The 18,888-nt window shown below is 36.3% G+C and overlaps 1 long non-coding RNA gene across 1 annotated transcript in view; it reads left to right on the top strand.

The window, feature by feature from the left end:
- The window catches only part of LOC141584263 (uncharacterized), a 161,486-nt gene that overhangs the window by 112,378 nt on the left and 30,220 nt on the right, over positions 1-18,888 (top strand). The window contains exons 3-5 of the long non-coding RNA XR_012517184.1: positions 11,344-11,627; positions 17,507-17,610; positions 18,027-18,151. This is a non-coding gene — a long non-coding RNA (uncharacterized LOC141584263). The remainder of the gene's footprint in view (positions 1-11,343; positions 11,628-17,506; positions 17,611-18,026; positions 18,152-18,888) is intronic.

The raw sequence follows: 18,888 nt of genomic DNA, 5'->3' as shown, positions 1-18,888 counted from the left end.
TTAGAGGTCCCACGTTTATATACTACTCTATTCTTCATCTGGAAACAATCATGAGGGGATAACATTCTTTGTTAAAAGGGCAAATAAGATGTTTGTAGTCATGGCTAGCAGGGTTGATTTCTGCCATGTGACATGATTCCTACTTAACTTGTGGGACTCCAGCTGCATACTGCAGTCCACTGACAAGCAGTATTGACTTACACACACTCAGAGGTACATCCCAAACCCAACTATAAAGTTGATGAAATTTGTATTCCTTTTCATAGCCCTCATCGTCCATGTTCTTGACTTTTCTTGCTACGTTATTCCCAACTGCTTTCTAACCTTCTCCTCTTGTATAAACAGAAGATAATTTGATGCCAGCCGTTATAGTGTGAAAGATGGATTCCACATTAGGTTGATGCAAATGAATTTCAGTCATCTGCATTATCTCAACTGAGCATCTTCATTCAAGCCTTTGGTTTTATCCCTAAAGGAATAGATTTCAGTTCATTGGAATAATTCAAGGCTTTGATTTTTATCTCTAATTGAATGATATGAGTCAATTCAGTAACCACTTGGCAAGATAATTTGAGAGTGGGAGGCCCTTGAAATAACTCCATATCTTCACAAGTTACTCTATTTAATGAGACTATATTTTCTTTGCTTATTAGCTACACTCTTTTGGTAGAAATAAGGTTAACAGTGGCCCAACAATTGCTGCAGCAAATATTTTCCAAGAGGTTCTGGGAGCAGAAGGGCACAAACCCCATTGTTACTGTCTTCCAAGACTGAGCCAGGTATCTAGGGTAACTGCATTCCCTCTAGACACTCAGCCCACCATCACCACCTGTATAGAAACTTCAAAGTCAATCAACTCTAAGCCTTCTGTGAATTCTGACATTGTGACATCATGATACCCAGAATTGAATAGGAGCTTTTACAGAAATGTGACTCTCCTAACATCCTGGAATGCCTATGTGTTTTGTATTACTTTGATCTCTGATAAGAAGCTACTGAAAACAAAACCTTCTTTCTTATTAAAATAGGTGCTGCAGTGGACGTTTACTTTGGTTGTACTCAGTTTTTTTATCTGTTTATATCTCCCACTGACCTCATTGAAGCCAAGAACTATTTTTTTCTCTCTTTACATCCTCTGTAGATGTGTGCTAAGTAGAATACATTGGCAGAGAGACAGGGAGACAGAGTGCTCAGTAAATGTGGAATGAATTAATTAATTAATGACAGAATGAATAAATATATTTATGTTGAATCTATAGATAACTTTAAACTCTTCCAAGATCAGGGGAGATTGGTTGCGTTCAGAGTGGTATGGCCATAGACAAACTTTAACCTCTACAGAAGTATGTGTAGAATGATTCTCCAATAAGTTTATGGAATATCATAAAGCATCCTGCAGTATTAGGCTGCAAAATTTATGCTACTAGAATAAGATGTAGGCCTAGATAAAAATAATCCCATTTATTTACAAAAATTTAGGAATTTTGCTATAAATATTTAGAAAATTTTCCTGAACAAACCCCAGTTGTTAAAATATTTTAAGAATCCTGCAAACATTTCAAAAAAGCTTTCTTACTCATGGCCTATGTTGTATTAAAGAAAGCACAGTGGCTCTTTATCACTTATCACATAGATTTGTAGTCCTTTTTGGATTGTATATAACTCCCCTCTACTCTTCTAATCTAATATTCTTTCATTTTCCAACACGTGGCTTTTCTCCATACGTACCAGTACCCTCAGTAATCTCCTCTTACTCACCAAGTTGGGTTCCGTATGGGCTTTGCAAATTCCAGTCTTCCCCTTTGTATAACCCCTCCCCAGCCTTTCCTCAGTCCTCCGCAGTCAACTTCTACCTACGTTCAGGGCCCAGTTCAAGTCTTTCCTGCACCATAGATAATTCCCTGACAACTCTTGACTTCCTATTTGTTCTTTTGCTGAGTCCTAGTACACTTGTTGTTAGTGCCACAGTTGCAACCTTATTTCATCTCTCCTTGACCTGTTTTATTTATTTTATGTACACATGTAAACTCTTTGAGGGAAGTGATTGTGTCAAAACCTGAGTCCCCTGCAATAGCAAATAAAATGCTAAGCACATAAAAGGATACTCAGCAATATTGCTGATGAGAAAACAAGAGAGGCTTATGTTTTAGTGTTTTATAGACCTCTCATTTTCTTAGTCTTCTCCAAAAATTAAAAATATTTGTCAAACTTCTTTTTGTGACTTTTCATATCTCCATGCTGTGTCTTTACCAAATGATATACTAAGTTGTCTGAAAAAACATTTTGTCTTCCTGTTTGGAAACTTCCTCCACATTCTTCCCCCATACATCAGCACTTCTTTTGGAAACACTCTTTGTATAGTTTTCCTTCTCAGCATGCAAAAAGCACAGTCTGCATGTTAAAGAGTTTTTACAACTTTTACATTGTGGTGTGGCTGAAACCCAGAAAACTCTATGGCCACAATGAAATAGATAAATAAGGAGTATGTTGAAGATACTCCTAGGGGAGAGATTATTTCCCCAACTTTTCATTTAGAGCTAAAGAGCGAAATGAGTAAAGGAATGAAAGATAACCCATAAGTCTGAGCCAGCACTTTTCCAGGTATAAAAGAGAAAGTGAAAATACTGACACTGTTTTTTTAAAAGTTAAAACAAACAAACAAACAAGCAAACAAACCTGTAATGTACCTGTAATGATGGCTTTTAATTAAAGTTAAGATCAGAGCTCATCCTTCCCAAATATAAAGTGCAAGCTTTCAAGATTGCTCTAACTTTAATATAATAGAGAACTTACCAATTATTGTCCACTTTTTACTGCCTCATACCTATGTGCAGTTATATCCATTTTAAATGTCTGTATATGAGGGGAAAACCATATTTTGATAGCTTTTTCTTGTAACTTGGTAATATGACTATTAGCAGTGAGTTCCATTTGTTTAGCAGTTGAACTGCTTTAATACTAATCAGAAATGTCTGCCTATTATTCAGATCCCTACATGCCTTTCCACACTACACCTTCTAGCATGACTTATTGTACTTGTCATCCTTCATAAGGTACCATGTTATAGGTATTTGATTTCTTGATTTAAAACCTACAGATTTCCAGATTTTCAATTATCTCTGTCTAGTTTCACAAGGGAAAATGAACTAAAGATCTCTCTTTCTTTTTTTCATATAAGGAAATTGTAAAGGTAGACTGACCTCAAATATGGATCCAGGCCACCTTGAAACTGTGCCTGCACATTTTCTGCTTTCTATTCTGCTCTTTGAATTTCCACTGTACTTTTTAAAGACATGTGGGTCAAGATGGCTTTTTAAAAAGAATTCCTATTCTTTAGATTTAGACTTCATAGGTACATGAGTTATTGTCTTGAGTACAGTGATTAACCACACTGTATATAATTCTCAAAATGTTTATTTTATTTCGGTATTTTGGTTGCAAATGACACAGACTTATTGAGTAATTAATTGTCAGGGAGAAAGATGGCCTCTTAGGGCTGGATTGATGAGGGTCATGAGAAACACCCCAAATGCCATGAAACAGAAATGAGTCCACCTCAGTAGAAATTATTTGAAGAATATATTGAGATTAGGGGAAAACAGTCACGTGTATATGTTTGCTATAGGAGCAGAGTCAACTTTATAAACATCTTCATAGCCACTTTGTATATCTGCTAGACCTTGGTGAGGCTGATAATGATTAATAACACGGATGCTCTCATTGAAAGGAGGGAGGAAAGTAAAAGCAGTTTAGGAGATTCAATTTAAAAACAACTTTGTTTAGATACTCTATGAACTTTAAGTAAGAATTTCAAGTGCCTTGAATGAAACCTTTGTATATGCAAGTCATTAGGGTTTGATTGACATAGTCAAATTGAACTAGTAAAACAAACTCAGTATATTGTTTTTTGTAATGTTTTATGACCCCAATACTACTACTCCACTTAAGTTTCCTTGATTTTGGATAGCTTTATATTTCTTAGACCAAGAGTCAACTGAAGCATTCTTAGGACAAGTGTTCAAATAATGTCCTGTTTATGATTTCAAGAAAAATGTCATTTGTTACAGATTATAGGCATAAGCTACTGTGGGGGGTATCATTAGAATCTGATTTGTACTATAAGTATGGGCCAGGCTAGAATTCAAAACCTTTATTATATTGTTCAAAATCAAACATCACTTAACATTGTTTTTGTGTGTTTAGATATCTCTATATATCATCAGCTCTGAACAGTCAACTCTGAATAGTTTCTTTATTCTAACCCTCTTCAAAAGATCCAGAATTACTAAAATGATATACATTCAGAAATGCACACAGTTTACAACCTCCTAATTGCAGAACTAGGGACTCAGGTCAAGAAAATAATCATACCCATGCAAAAACTGGAGACTACTGTCACGCACAGCTGAGTTTGAGATATGGCAATCTTGGTGTAAGGTAAGTTTTATCTCAGTTTAAAAGACATAGAAACCCTTTAGAATCATATTTTGTTACCACAATCAAGAAACATAAAATTTCATCAGGTGCCTTCTCCTTATCTTATAGCAGGAATAAGAAATATTTCTACACTCAGAAATCAAAACCTCATTACTCATTATCCCCTCTACAAATATATGATCGCTTACTGATAATTAAACCAGGAAATTTTACGACTGTAGCTGTCATCCTGTATTTGTTTCTCATATGCTACGTTGGTTGATACCCATTCAACAAAAATATCTGTTTAGGTAACAAAACAGATCATTTCTCACATCTACATTTTTGTGTTTGGGAGAAAAAGAACAAGTCTATTTTCTAAAACTATGTCCCTGGGATTTTTATTTTCTTTTTTCTTTTGAGACCGAGTCTCACTCTGTTGCCTAGGCTGGAGTGCAGTGGCATGATCTCGGCTCACTGAAACCTTGTCTCCCAGGTTCAAATGATTCTCATGCCTCAGCCTCCTGTGTAGCTGGGACTACAGATGTGAGCCACCATGCTGGGCTAATTTTTTAATTTTTAGTAGAGATGGGTTTTACCATGTTGGCCAGGCTGATCTAGAATGCCTTACCTCAGGTGATCCACCCGTTTGACCTCCCAAAGGTTTGGGATTACAGGTGTGAGCCACCACACCTGACCCGGTTCCTGAGATTTTTTAATCAATGCTATGGATTCAAATTCATGCCTTTGATAATGTGCTTCCACTTGCTTCATGTTGTTGGCCTTTTCTAGGTGTCCTTGTAAACAGACCTTCACATGGATGATATTTGTTCTGGGAGAACGCAGAAAGAACACACAAATTTGGTCAAAATAATGAATGCTTCTTTCTTCGTTATTTAGCACAATGAAAGAAAGGAATTATTTAGCACATTTTTATTACTGATGTCACTTCCTCCTTCTTTGTTTCTTTTGCCTTTTTCGCACATGAAACATCATATCATTCCTAAAGAGGAGAAACTCACAGGCTAAACATGTATGGCTTTCTCTGTGTCTGAGAGGAAAATGTTGTCATTTAAAATAAAATAGCTCTTACCAAGCAGAGCAGCTTTCCTGAGTATTTCATTCCTGGGACTGTTTGCATTCTTTCCCAGTGAGCTACAGTGATAGGCGTCAGAACCTATTTATAACAGGAAAGAAGTGATATTAAACTATTCAGTGCTGTGTTAAGAATAAAACCTTCAAATAATTGGGTGGAATTTCTATGTCCCTCTTCCCAGCAAGCATCCCTTACCCTTTTGTGGGAGATGTGCCTATATGTCAGGCCTGTGAGAACCCAGTGCAGGAACAGCATGTGATGTGAAAATGGAATCCATCGGATTGAAACCATACATGGTGAAGTGAAAAAGAGACTCTTTGTTGAACTGTTTGAGAAGTATGCTGGGGTTATTTCAGTGCTATAAGAATACATAGAACTTCAGGCACTTTGGAGGATAATGTAAAAGTATGTGAGAGGACTCTGTGAATTTTCCCAGGCAATATCTCTTGGCCAATTGTCTTCTAGCTTTCACTCTGACTTTAGAAGACATGATTGCAGTGCAATAGGGTCTATGCCCTTTGTGAGTGCACACAGACTGGCTTGTGGTTTGAAGACATGAGGGAAGCTTCTACCTAATACTGTGTTCCTTAGGATTGTGAGGACAAAAAGAAACCAACAGGAAAACCGTGAAACCTCAAGAACAAGAAAACATTGTAAGTTATTGGATAACTCATGATAAATGACACAAAATCATAGAATGCTTGACCTGGGTAGGAAACTAAAAATCCTCAGTCCAAGCTCTTCTTTAGCAAAGGAAAAGAACAAGACAGAAACTAAAATACCTTGCCCCATACTAGCCAATTATAACAGAATTGAAATCACTTCTCATAGCTTCCTGTCTCATAGCTTCCTGTCTCTGTTTATTGGGAAAGGCAAATCAGCGGCAGAATTACAAGTGGAAAGCATGCCACGTGGTGGTGCTGCAATGTGTCCAATCCATTGGCATTCCCTAGACCTCCCAATTCTGTGGCCCCTGTAGCTGTGCAGAAGCCACAGATAAGCCGCAGTGTCTTGGCAGTGCAGGTACTCAGGCTCATCTGTTTGGGACACCACAGGAAGAATAAAGTAACTGAGCATTTTTAGGGATAAAAATAACCATTCAAATTAAAGAGAGAGTGGTGCTGGAGCCATGCAAAATAGACAAAGGTGCAAGTTTAGGTAGTAAAGAAAGATGATTGATGGCTGGTGGCAGTCTTTCCCTTGTATTACTTATTTGTCTAGCATCGAGATGTCCTCTTTGAATTACATAGGCTTTTAATACTATGAGAATTGGCCTGTTTAATAGAGAACTTTTTTTAAGTCTGGAATATGTCTTTCTAGCTGAAATTGTATATGAGAAATACACTTCTTTTCTGTAAAAGTATTTGTTTAAGTTGATATTTTGAGCTTTCCTCTAGAAACAAAGCCATGTCCACATGGCTCTCAACATCCCAGAACTTCAGTATGGAGGATGGTGCTTTCTAGTGTTCACATCTCTTCTTCATGCCAGGGCATGCCAGAGAGAAACTTTTCTTCTAATTCACACTGCTAAGCCATCAGACCTACATTAGAAAATAATTATTAAATCAATATCAGTCTGCGTTATGAATTTGGGTCTTTGGTCTGACTATTTTTCCTAAACTCTCCTTTTTGGTAACTTGATATAACAAACAAGTTCAGAATGAAGGAGAAAGGAAAAGCTAGATCAACTCTTTAGTTATCCTGGGTTTTATCTTAACAGATTTTTGAGTGATTCAGATAAAATAATATATGTAAACCTCCTTTGGTAAACTTTAAAATACTGCAGCAATTAAAGATACAATAATGACTTTAAACATTAACTCAAGGAAGTTTGTTCTAATTGATAGTGTTAAAACATACAAACAGATAAATATATATCAGAAAGTTATGATGGCTCATACTTGCAATCCCAGTGCTTTGAGAGGCAGAGGTGGGAGAATCACTTGAACCCAGGAGTTCGAGACTAGCCTGGGCAGCTTAGTCTTGATAGTGAGACTCCCATCTCTACCAAAAGTTAAAAAAACTAGCCAGATATGGTGCTGCATGGCTGTAGTTCCAGATACTTGAGAGGCTAAGGCAAGAGGATCCCTTGAGTTTAGGTGTTCAAGGCTGCATTGAGTCATGATTACCCCACTGCACTTCAACTTGAGTGAGAGAGTGAGGCCTCATCTCTTAAAAACAATCAAAAGAAAAAATAAAAAGGAAAGTAAACTAAAGGAACATGTATTACACTAGTAGCCAGGCGCTAACCTCAGTATGCATACTGATTATCTAACTTGATCTTGTCAACCTTTAAGAGGAATATTACTACTACTACTACTATTATTATTATTATTATTATTATTATTATTATTACTATTATTTCCATGTTAAATGTGGAAGTTGAGGCTTAAAAAGATCATACAACTAATAAGTAGCATTAGATATTTATAACTCCATAATATATGCTTCTGACCACTAGGCTCTAATACATGAAATGGAAGTAATACATTCCACTGTACTGCAGAAACACTTGGTAGATAACTTTATCATTCTGCTGGACATATGCTAAGCATATCAGGTTTTGTTTGATTAGGCTTTCTTTCATTTTAGTGATAAATCTTGGAAGACAAACTATGCTATATTCTTTATGAAGGGAGCTCAGAACCAAATAGTCTGTCATTAGCTGGCAAACATCAGTGATTCATGTGAAAGACTATTATCTTTGGTGATAGAAGAAGTACTAGGCTAAGGACTCTGAGCCAGGAATCTGTCATTTCCTGGCTGTGAAATTTATGTAAGCAATATTACTGGAATACACAGTCTACATATCCTTTTTAGCTCTGAAATTCTATGGTTCTCTTATAGATTCCTTCATCTGAAGATCTGGCATTGCCTTTTTAAAAGGCACATGTAGGCCAGGCGCAGTGGCTCACGTCTAAAATCCCAGCAATTTGGGAGACCAAGGCGGTGGATCACCTGAGGTCAGAAGTTCAGGACCAGCCTGGCCAACATAGTAAAACCTCGTCTCTACTAAAACATACAAAAATTAGCCGGGCATCGTGGCAGGAGCCTGTAATCCCAGCAACTTAGGAAGCTGAGACAGGAGAATTGCTTGAACTTGGGGGCAGAGGTTGCAGTGAGCCGAGATTGTGCCATTACACTCCAGCCTGGGCAACAAGAATGAAACTCCATCTCAAAAAAAAGAAGCATGTATAATTTAAATCACAGGGGAAAATGTTTTATACTTGGTTATGATGACAGCTGTCCAACTCTGTGAATATATTAAAAGCCATTGAATTGTACACTTTAAATGAGTTTTATGCTATGTGAATTAAATCTCAATTAAACATATATGATAGCATACATATATACGATAGAACACACACACACACCAGCCTCCCATTTAAACATTGTTTCTTAGAAAAGCAGCAGCAGCCAATTGATATTAAAATGAATAAAGTGAAATACTAAAGTAAAAATATAATAATATATTATACAAAGTACTCTGATAATTGTCAGTGTGATATAAGAAAAGATTTATCTCATGAAGAAAATATATATGGTATACTTTCTGGAATAGAGCTTTGAACATCTCTCCTCCATAATTGTTTCCTAACATCAGCTTTGATCCACCTTTCTAGCTGATGATAGCTGCACAACTCTGTGAATATACAGAAATTGTGTGTTATGTTCAGTTGCACTTACACAGGTGTTCTAACTCAAGAGTGAGGCTGTTTCAATGTCAGCCCAATTGTTCTGACATTCTGCAATTTCTTGTCATGTTTCCATCATTCTCCTTCCCATTTTACAGATACAGAAACAGAGAAGAGAGGGATACATTATTTATCCCTGGTCACCCAGAACTTAAGTCAGAGTCTAGATCAACACATCACTACTAAATAGCACAATAATAAAAAGACACTCTTTACCTTGCAATATTTTAATTTAACACAATAATGACTTATTTAGACATATACTCAAAATTTATCTTACATTTTTGGATTCAATTATTACTGCCTGGGCCAATTGCTAGTATATATTTTTGTTTGTGGGCATAAAGTTTATTCAGCCCTCTTTTTGCCCTTATTTACAAGAGAATGTGAGAGTATAAATATAGATAATCACCAATAGAAATAAGAGTGTCAGTAGGCTCGATTTATAATACTGTATCTTCCTCTTTTCTACATATACAGAAACCCAAACTAAAGAAACACACAGAAGCACACACAAAGTAACTAAATTTTCTCCAAACATCTATATTTTTCTTACATCCTAGACATCACTCTGCTAAGAGTGTTATAAAATTTCTCCTGCTAAAGTAAAAATTGAGTCAGAAAATTACTGATTCTTTTTGCCAAATGAGTGTCTTATTACTGAGCCAAGAAGATAGTTTTTCTAGTACTAATGTCATGTATAATGTTGTCAGGTGTCACATTGCCTGTCTGAAGATTTTCCTCTTCACCCAGCAGCAATATTGTAAAGAAGGAAGCATGTTTCTGCAAAGAAAACTAAGAGTAGTTTTGCAAATAATGATAATATAATGTGGATGTAGTACTGAATATCACTAACCAAAATTTCTGCACACATTTCATTTTTAGGACGGGAAATTTCTATTTAGTCTATGGCTTTATATGTGACTGTGAGCCAGTTTCTTATTCAGAAGATGATGATGGCATATTTTTTTTCCATCTTGATTATTTTCTTGGGATTTCTGGCCATCCTGTTTAGACTCCTGCTGCTAGCAGGTGGGTCTCATCAACATCCAAATGTATGGATGAGATGCTCTATAAATGCCTGACTAAGGAGGTTAGAGAAATTTTCCTCTTTTACAAATTTTGTATATCATGCTTTTACAAGAAACTTTCCTCTTGTACCCACAGGATACAAGACCTCAAAAACACATGCCTAGCCTTTGTAGACATTTCTGTAGAATTTTTTTTCTTATGGGACTCTTGCCACATTTCCCTCAAGCCTTTAAAAATATGGTATTTTTTCATGTTTGAGCCTAGTTTTTCCCATTGTAGGTGAATATTATTTAAGGAGGAGCTATTTTTGGATCTGAAACTAATGAAACTGGAAAGAGTACAAACATACCTTTATCACTGGAGAGATCTTCCTATAAACCTTTTCTCCTTTATGTTATATATTACAGAAGAAAATGTTGAGGATGTGCCAGTGTAAAGACTTGATACGGGCTGAACTGTGTGTGCCTCCCAAATCCATATGTTGAAGCCCTACCCGCCCCCTCCTGCAGTGTGATAGCATTTGGAGATGGAGCTTTTAATAAATAATTAGGTTTAGATGAAGTCATGATGATGGGGCCCCCACAATGGGATTAATACCCTTGTAAGAAGAGATGCTGGGAGCTTATGCTTGTGTGCTTGCATTCTCTCTCTTTCTCTCTCTTCTTGTATGTGAGGACATAAAGTTAAGTCTACAGTTTACAAGATAGAAATAGCTCTCACCTGAAATAGTACCTGCCAGACCTTGATCTTGGACTATATAGTCGCTATAACTGTAAGAAAATTAATTTCTGTTTTTTAAGCCACCTATTCTATGGCAGTCTAAAATGACTAAGGGGCTTTCCATATAGCAAATATCTATGTAAATATGACTTGGTTACTTTGGGTAACAAAGTACTTGAGTACTTTGATTATAAAGTAGCCAAGCTTTAATTATCCACTAAAAAAATCCACTGCACAAAATATCAAGAGGTTATAGCTGTAGAAAAATGTAGCATATTTTGTCCCCAAAAATGTTCATGTTTCTCTATCAGGTTAAGAGACTCCATCATTAAATAGCAGGACTCAGAGAGTTTATTGTATTTTACTTTCTTTTACCTCCTACAGAGAGTGGTAAAATCAGAAAGACAAAGCAAGGTTAAAATACAGCCATGCAAAGAAAATATAGACCTGAAGAAAAATAAGCCATGGACTATCTTCGGTCTTATGCTAGCAGTGGAGTAGGAAAAGGGCTCGGAAGACTCTTACTGGCCATGATGAAGTACCTGTTACTAGATTTGCTTTCCTACCATAAGGAACTTTAAAACCGGATAATGGATATGACAACTGATCTTATGCATTTCAAGCAACACAGGATCCTGATGATAATTAAAAGAAGAAAAGCACATGAGGTGAGCTCTGACATTCACCCTATTTTTTGGCCTGGGGATATTCTTCCTATGGTGGCACAAGAGGCACAGTCCAAGTAGAGTGGCAGTCTAACTAAATTGAAGAGGCAGAAATCAGAGTTCTGGACTCTTGACATGGCTAAATTTGCAGAGCAGGAAACCAGAAGAGAACTGAGCCTTGTGTGTGAGAGATGGGGAGTGAAGAGGACAGAAATATGCATGGAGGTTCATTCTGGATTCTTAACCAAGGGCTGGGCTGTGTGTGCAAGCCCTGGTAGAGTAGCTGCTAAGAGATTGAGAGTCAAATGGAGATACCAGAGATTACTTTGTGCTGGGAAACACTGAAGCTCCAGTTCAGCCAGAATAGAGAGTCCTTACTGCCTTGAGAATGTAACTGAGATATTAGAAAAGCCACACCTTTTGAGTAAGGACCACAAGTTGTGGTAAGGGTCTCATTCTAAGGCTAAGGATCAAACCAAAGTAGACCTGTGATTACAAAGACTAAAACCAAACCTAAGAAGAGCAAAAAGTCCTTCTAGGAATTTAATTGCCTGCCAGAATAAAAGGCAATCTCCTTTAAAGAAATGCAACATACTCCAGCCTTCTGCAAGTTATAATTTCAACTCCACCATATTATAAAATTACTTGACTTCCAAAGAAACAAAAAAAGTGACACATAAACAGGAAAATGCATTTGATTAAAACAAAGATAAGTTAGATATCATTCTAAACACATATAAAAATATTAAAAAACTATTATAGATAATGTTTAAAGACTTAAAGATGATCTTAATGAGTGCACTAATAGGGTATCTAAGCACAGAATTGAGATCTATAAAAAAGAAACAGATGAAAATTCTAGAATTAAAAAGCACAATAAAAAATTCCCTGGGTAGACTTAATACTCTATTAAACATCCATTGGAGGGAGATGAAAGAGTGGGGCGAAACAAAATTGAGAAATTAATAGTTGAAAAGTTAATAAATATGATGAAAACTGTCAAATTACATATCCAAGAACCTTAGCAAACCCCATACAAAATAAATAGATTGAAAACCTAGCAACATTATCGTCAAACTACTAAAACCAAAGATATCAAGAAAAAAATATATTTTGAATCTTAAGTTCCAGCTTTTGGGAAAGACAGTAAATTTTACACCAGACTCACAATAAAGAAAGAGATTTTGTTATAAATGTCAGGAAGACAGAGCAAAATTAGCTCTCAAAACTCACAAATATTTCAGTCTATTTCATCATGATAAAGATTAATTAGACAGGGATTTGGAGCAGAGGTCACTACTGATAATACTTTGCATTATGTTATGCTATTCTTTTTACCTATATCTTTTGGGAAGCAGGTTCAGCAATAGGAGTAGGTGGCTATAGAAGGTTAGGGGATTCACTCTTTTGTTATTACCGTAACTGATGGAACTCTAAAACAAATGTTTTTTTCAGTGTTATTCAAATAATTTTATAATTACCTGGATTTATAAGGGGTTTTTGATTGTTTTATTTTCTCCTGTATTTTTGGAAAGAAGCTTTAAAATTAAACATCTCTTATAGAATTGCTAAGGTAAGAACAACTCTTCTATAGCCGATGCTTTAATGTGCTCCATCAGCAAGGAATAGGTAAAAGACTAAGGTAAAATGCTAATTAGTCAATGCTATAAGATTAATTATTAGGACAGCATTGCTTATGTATGGCCACAAACACAGAATAATAAGTAATAAAGCTAAAATAGAAAATTCTGGTTTTCATAACTAAGGACATTTGACTTTTAATATTATATAAAATGATATAGAGACGTGCCAAAAATAATGTAACAGTCATTCATGTGTTGTTCATGTTTAAACAAACACTAACTTTTAAGAATATTTGCTTCAACTTTTTTTTTTTTTTTTTTTTTGGCATAGCCTTGCTCTGTCACCAGCTGCCAGGCTGGAGTGCAGTGGCGTGATCTCAGCCTACTGCAACCTCTGCCTACCAGGTTCAAGCAATTCTCCCTCAGCCTCCAAGGTAGCTGGGACTATAGGCTCATGCCACCATGCCCAGCTAATTTTTTTTTTTTTTTGTATTTTTAGTAGAGACGGGGTTTCACCATGTTGGCCGGGATGGTCTCGATCTTCTGTCCTCATGATCCACCCACCTTGGCCTCCCGAAGTGCTGGGACTATAGGCTTGAGCCACTGTGCCCAGCCTGCTTCAATTTTTAAAGGAAAAAAATAATTACATGAATAACTCCCATACATAAGCATTTCCCTCTGTGATACACATTAGTGCTACTCACCAATAGTTTTGATTCTTTTTCTTTTAGTATAGATGGGATTGCATTTCTCTTCTCCTTGGGCTTGGGTCTAGCTTGATAAATGGCTGTATCTAATAAAATACTACGGAAGTTACAATGGTAACTTCCATGTAGAATTGCCAATACTAATATGCAAGAGTCTCCAAAGCTTTCCTCCTTTGCTACTATGGTCTTGAAAGACATGTTAATGTGGAGGTGAAATGTCAAGCCATTGCATTAAGAACAGTTGCCTTTCGTAACAGACTTCACTATTTTAAGCCAGCAATATTGTGGGGTTGTTTGTTTATCATCACAATCTAAACTATCCTGACTACAACACCCTCTCAGCACCTCATCAACACCCTCTCACCCTTCCAAATCAGCAAAGGAAATAAAGACCACCACTGTCAAAATTTGCCTTCATTTACTTTGCTGATTTAGAAGTATTGATTGTATTTCTTTTCATTTAGTGAACACCCACTACATTTTACTTACTTAAATATACATTTTTTTCTAACAAAGTTTAAAGTTATTCAAAATATCTATCTATACTTCAAAATGCATAATATGCTTCGACTATTCACACAATCCCAATTTCATATCATTTTTATTAACTATAATATGGAATTTTATCTATCATTTTTAAAGTAGAAAATACTCTTAGCTTTTATCATCTAAACTTTTAAAGATTTGTTCTTATTCTAAAGTAATAATTTAATTAAGTGTAGAATTCCAATGGAAAGCTATTTAACCCTGGAACTGGAAGATATCACTCCACTTGGTTCTATAATCTATTGTTACTGATAAGAGTTGTTTTGTCTTATGAATGTTTTTCATTTATAATTAGTCTTTTTTAAAAATATATATTTTCTATTCACTGTATGTAGTTTCCTTGCAATGTACTTAAATGTGAATGTATTTCTATTGACCATACATTGCATTGTACTTTTTGTATACTTTCAATCTCAGAATTCATGTCTTTTTTTAATTCTAGAAAGTTCTCTATTAATAATCCTTTAATCAGTAATACTAGTTTTCATACTGGCAATCCATTGATTAGTTTATGCTCTTCCCAGGTGTGTAAGTGTGCTAAATTTAGAAAGCAAGTTATTATTCTTTAGGTATATTTACAAATGTGAGAATAAAATATGCTCTTGGCCTGGCATGGTGGCTCCTGCCTGTAATCCTAGCACTTTGTGAGGCTGAGTCTGGAAGATCACTGGAAGCCAAGAGTTCAAGACCAACCTGGGAAAAATAGCAAGATCCTGTTTTTACTAAAAAAAAATTTTTTAAATTAGCCAGTAGCTAATTTTGGTGGCACATGGTAGCAAATGCTTGCAGCCCCAGCTACTTGTGGGGCAGAGACAGAAAGATTGCTTGATCCCAGGAGTTTGACGCTGCAGTGAGCTCTGATCATTCCACAGTACTTCAGCCTGGGTAACAGAGCAAGACCTGTCTTTAAATAAGACAAAACAAAACTAAATTAAACTAAAAAATGCTCTCATACTGCCCTATTTTTGTAGGTTGTTGCAATAACGGTCCTGATACACGATGCCTCTCACTGTCTAAGCTCTTATGTAGTCCTTTCCATTCTCACGCTAGGCTTGGTCATGTGATTTGCTTTGTCCAATAGGATATCAGCAAATGTGACATAAGCAGAAGCTGAATATATGCTTGTGCACTGGGGACAGCCATGTTGGAACCCTGAGATCACCGTCTTACAAGGACGCATTGTCTAGCCTTCCTAACATGACCCCAGCCAACCCTCTAGTAGAATGCAGCCACAGGAAATAGAAGCAGAACTAAGCCAACACTCAGAATTATGAAAAAGAATAATTTATTGTTGTGTTAAGCCACTGAGTTTTGGAGTGTTTTCGTATACAACAGTAGTTAAGTAATACAATACCTGATTTTTAAATCTCTCCCTCCCAATAATATGTTTGATATTACATACAAATTTGTATACCTAGTTAAGATGATGGCATACAAAATAAGCTTTTCAGATTTTGCTACTTATGTTTTATTATTCCTATAACGAAGTGATAGTATTCTGGGGTACAATTAATTGTATTTATTAACTTATATCAGACTCAAGATCTCAACTCAGGAAAAAAAACCCCAACAGATTAAATATATAAATAAACAATTTTGAGATCATGGAGAGAAATCAAGATTACATTGTTATAGGTAGAAAACTGTTCATTTGAAAATGCCAAGCCTCTGAAGAAAACAGCAGGGTGATGTTGGGAGGTGCAGTGGAAGCTATGAATAGTAATTACTGTTATTTTTCATCCCCTAAGAAATGAAGTCCAATTTTGCATGGAAAAGGCACATGGTTGCCTCTCATGTTTACATGGAGACTTCCTGTCATAGTCCCTTGGAAGCTATGTGACTAACTTAATGATCAAACTTCCAGTTAGTCATTTGCTGGTGTTAAACCTGGCAGAGTGAATTGTGCAGTTGAGAAAGTGACCACTCTCATGATGGAATTTAGGTAGAACAAGTACAAAGTGATTTCCAAGTTGCCTTATGGGCATGGACAACTCCCTCCGTAAAAGCAAATTACTTCTTTATGTTTTACTAACTGTGTGTCTGTTTTTTGAGCTCAGAATTATTCTGACTTAAGGTTAATGAATATATATGTAATATTTATCTCTGATGCAGTGTATTTAGTTCCCTTGCAATGTATCCAAATGTGAATTTATTTCTATTGACCACACATTTTACTTTTTGTACACTTTCATTCTCAGAACACATTTTTTTTTAATTCCAGAAAGTTCTCTATTAATAACCCTTCAATCAGTACTATTAGTTCTCGTATTGATAACCCATTGATTAGTTTATGCTCTCCTCAGGTATGTAAGTGTGCTAAATTCAGAACACAAGTTATTATTTTGTAAGGGTATCTCTAAATGTGAGAATATATATATATATATATATATATATATATATATACACACACACACACATTTATATATTTTTAAGACAGATTCTCACTCTGTTGCTCAGGTTGGAGTGCAGTGGGACAATCTTGGCTCACTGCAACCTCTGCCTTCCAGGTTCAAGTGATAATCATGCCTCTGCCTCCCAAGTAGCTGGGATTATAGATGTATGCCACCACACCCAGCTAATTTTTGCTTATTTATTATTATTTTTTTTTTGTAAATATGGGGTTTCACTATGTTGGCCAGGCTGGCCTCAAACTCCTTACCTCAAGTGATCCACCTGACTTGACCTCCCAAAGTGCTAGGATTATAGGCATGAGCCACCTTGCCTGGCCGGCTAATGAATATATTGAGAAAATGGAATACACTCAATTAGATCTGATAAAGTGGTAACCATCTTTACTGAGTAACCTGGAACTTCCCTAAGAACCTGGTTGGGGGGTATAGAAGCTAAGCCAATAGTTAGGTTCACTGCAGCCAAAAGGTTCTTTATTTTTAAGGAATACCTTTATGTGGAAACATAAATTAGGAAAATGATTATCTTCCTAACAAATTCACAAAAATAATGAAAGCAAAATAAAAGATTTTAGAGGAGTTGTTTGCACATTTTAAATCCTTATAATCAGTCTGATAATACTTTTATTTATCCCCAGCCAACTTTTTATTTCAACAGGTAGAGATGCCTCTTGTAGTCATGATATTTCCTCTCCAGTAACAAAGACTTGAGAAATCATAAGGACACTAACAATGTGCTGTAGTAAGTAACGTGTAAACAGTTTTACCTTCTAGATGGACTGGGGAAGGCTTTCTAATGCAGATGATAATTCAATGGGTCTGTACAGAGTGAATAGACTTTGCGAGATAAAACATGAGAAGAAAGCATTTCCAGACCAATGAAAGAGAAAGGTAATGGCATGAAGATATTGAAACCTAAGTTGGGGGAGTCATTTTAGTTGTCCTGCTTAGTTAGGATTTAGGATGCATGGACACATTGGGATAGTTATCAAATGCAATTGAAATTTTGTTCGGAGTAAGATTTTAAGGAATCTTGTCTACTAAAGCAATCAATTTGCTTATCATTTGTGGGGGCCACCAGAGATTACTGGGCAGAGAAAAGAAAAATGAGAACTGGGCATTTTTAAATTTTTCTTTTTTCCCATATCCATATATTAGGATAATACTGGTGGCTGCCATGGAAGAGGACTGCACAAAAAGAGCAAGTTTAAGAGCTTCAGCAGTCATAAATGGCTTGAGAAAATTATGCTAGAGATTGAAGCAGATGGAAGATTCTAGAAACAGTAAGTCTTCTTTTCATTGGTGTGAGTCTTGAATATAAATGGAAATCAGAGGTCTGTAATATCAGGCCAATGTGGGTAAGGCAGTAAGGTTTTGAGTCTGAGGAGAAGATGACTGGGGGCAGGTTGTAGACTTATTGTCAGTCCTGTGTAGCATTTGAGAATATAGCTGGGGATTAAAATTCCAGTTTCAAACTGAAGACAAAAGAAGTTAGCAAGACCAGATGAGGACAGAAGCCTGGGAATTGCGTCTCAAGATCTTCATTGAGAGGGCATTTCTATATAACAGCTCCCTATGGGCAGGGCTATGGCCGTTGTTGCTAAGCTGTCTTCCCTGTTAGGCTGGCTTCTGAGGGGTAATTAACCAGTATGACGAAGTATGGGAAGCTCTTCTGAGAAGACAACACATTAAAACAAAGTGTCCTTACTCAAGCTGGGTCATATTTGGATACTTTATTATGGTAGCTTTGAGAAAGGATATCAAACTGACATATTCACCTATGAGTTTAGGATCAATGAGGGGAGAGAACAGAAGGGCCGGCCACACAGAAGGGGAAGCTCAGGCACAGATGGCCAGGAGCCAGGCTCATTGTAGAGGTGAGATAATCAAAGTTGGCCGTACAAAGGTTGCCCAGGTAAGATGCTTCCAATAGCCAGGAAGCATGTGGACAGGGCAGAATTTGGTCCATTTGAAGTTAGAATTATATATGAAGATACTTATAATCAAATAAATGCAGAAC

The sequence above is a fragment of the Saimiri boliviensis genome, chromosome 4 (genome assembly GCF_048565385.1).
Source record: "Saimiri boliviensis isolate mSaiBol1 chromosome 4, mSaiBol1.pri, whole genome shotgun sequence".
In the NCBI taxonomy this organism is placed as follows: Eukaryota; Metazoa; Chordata; class Mammalia; order Primates; family Cebidae; genus Saimiri; species Saimiri boliviensis.
This window is presented reverse-complemented; position numbering and strand designations above follow the sequence as displayed.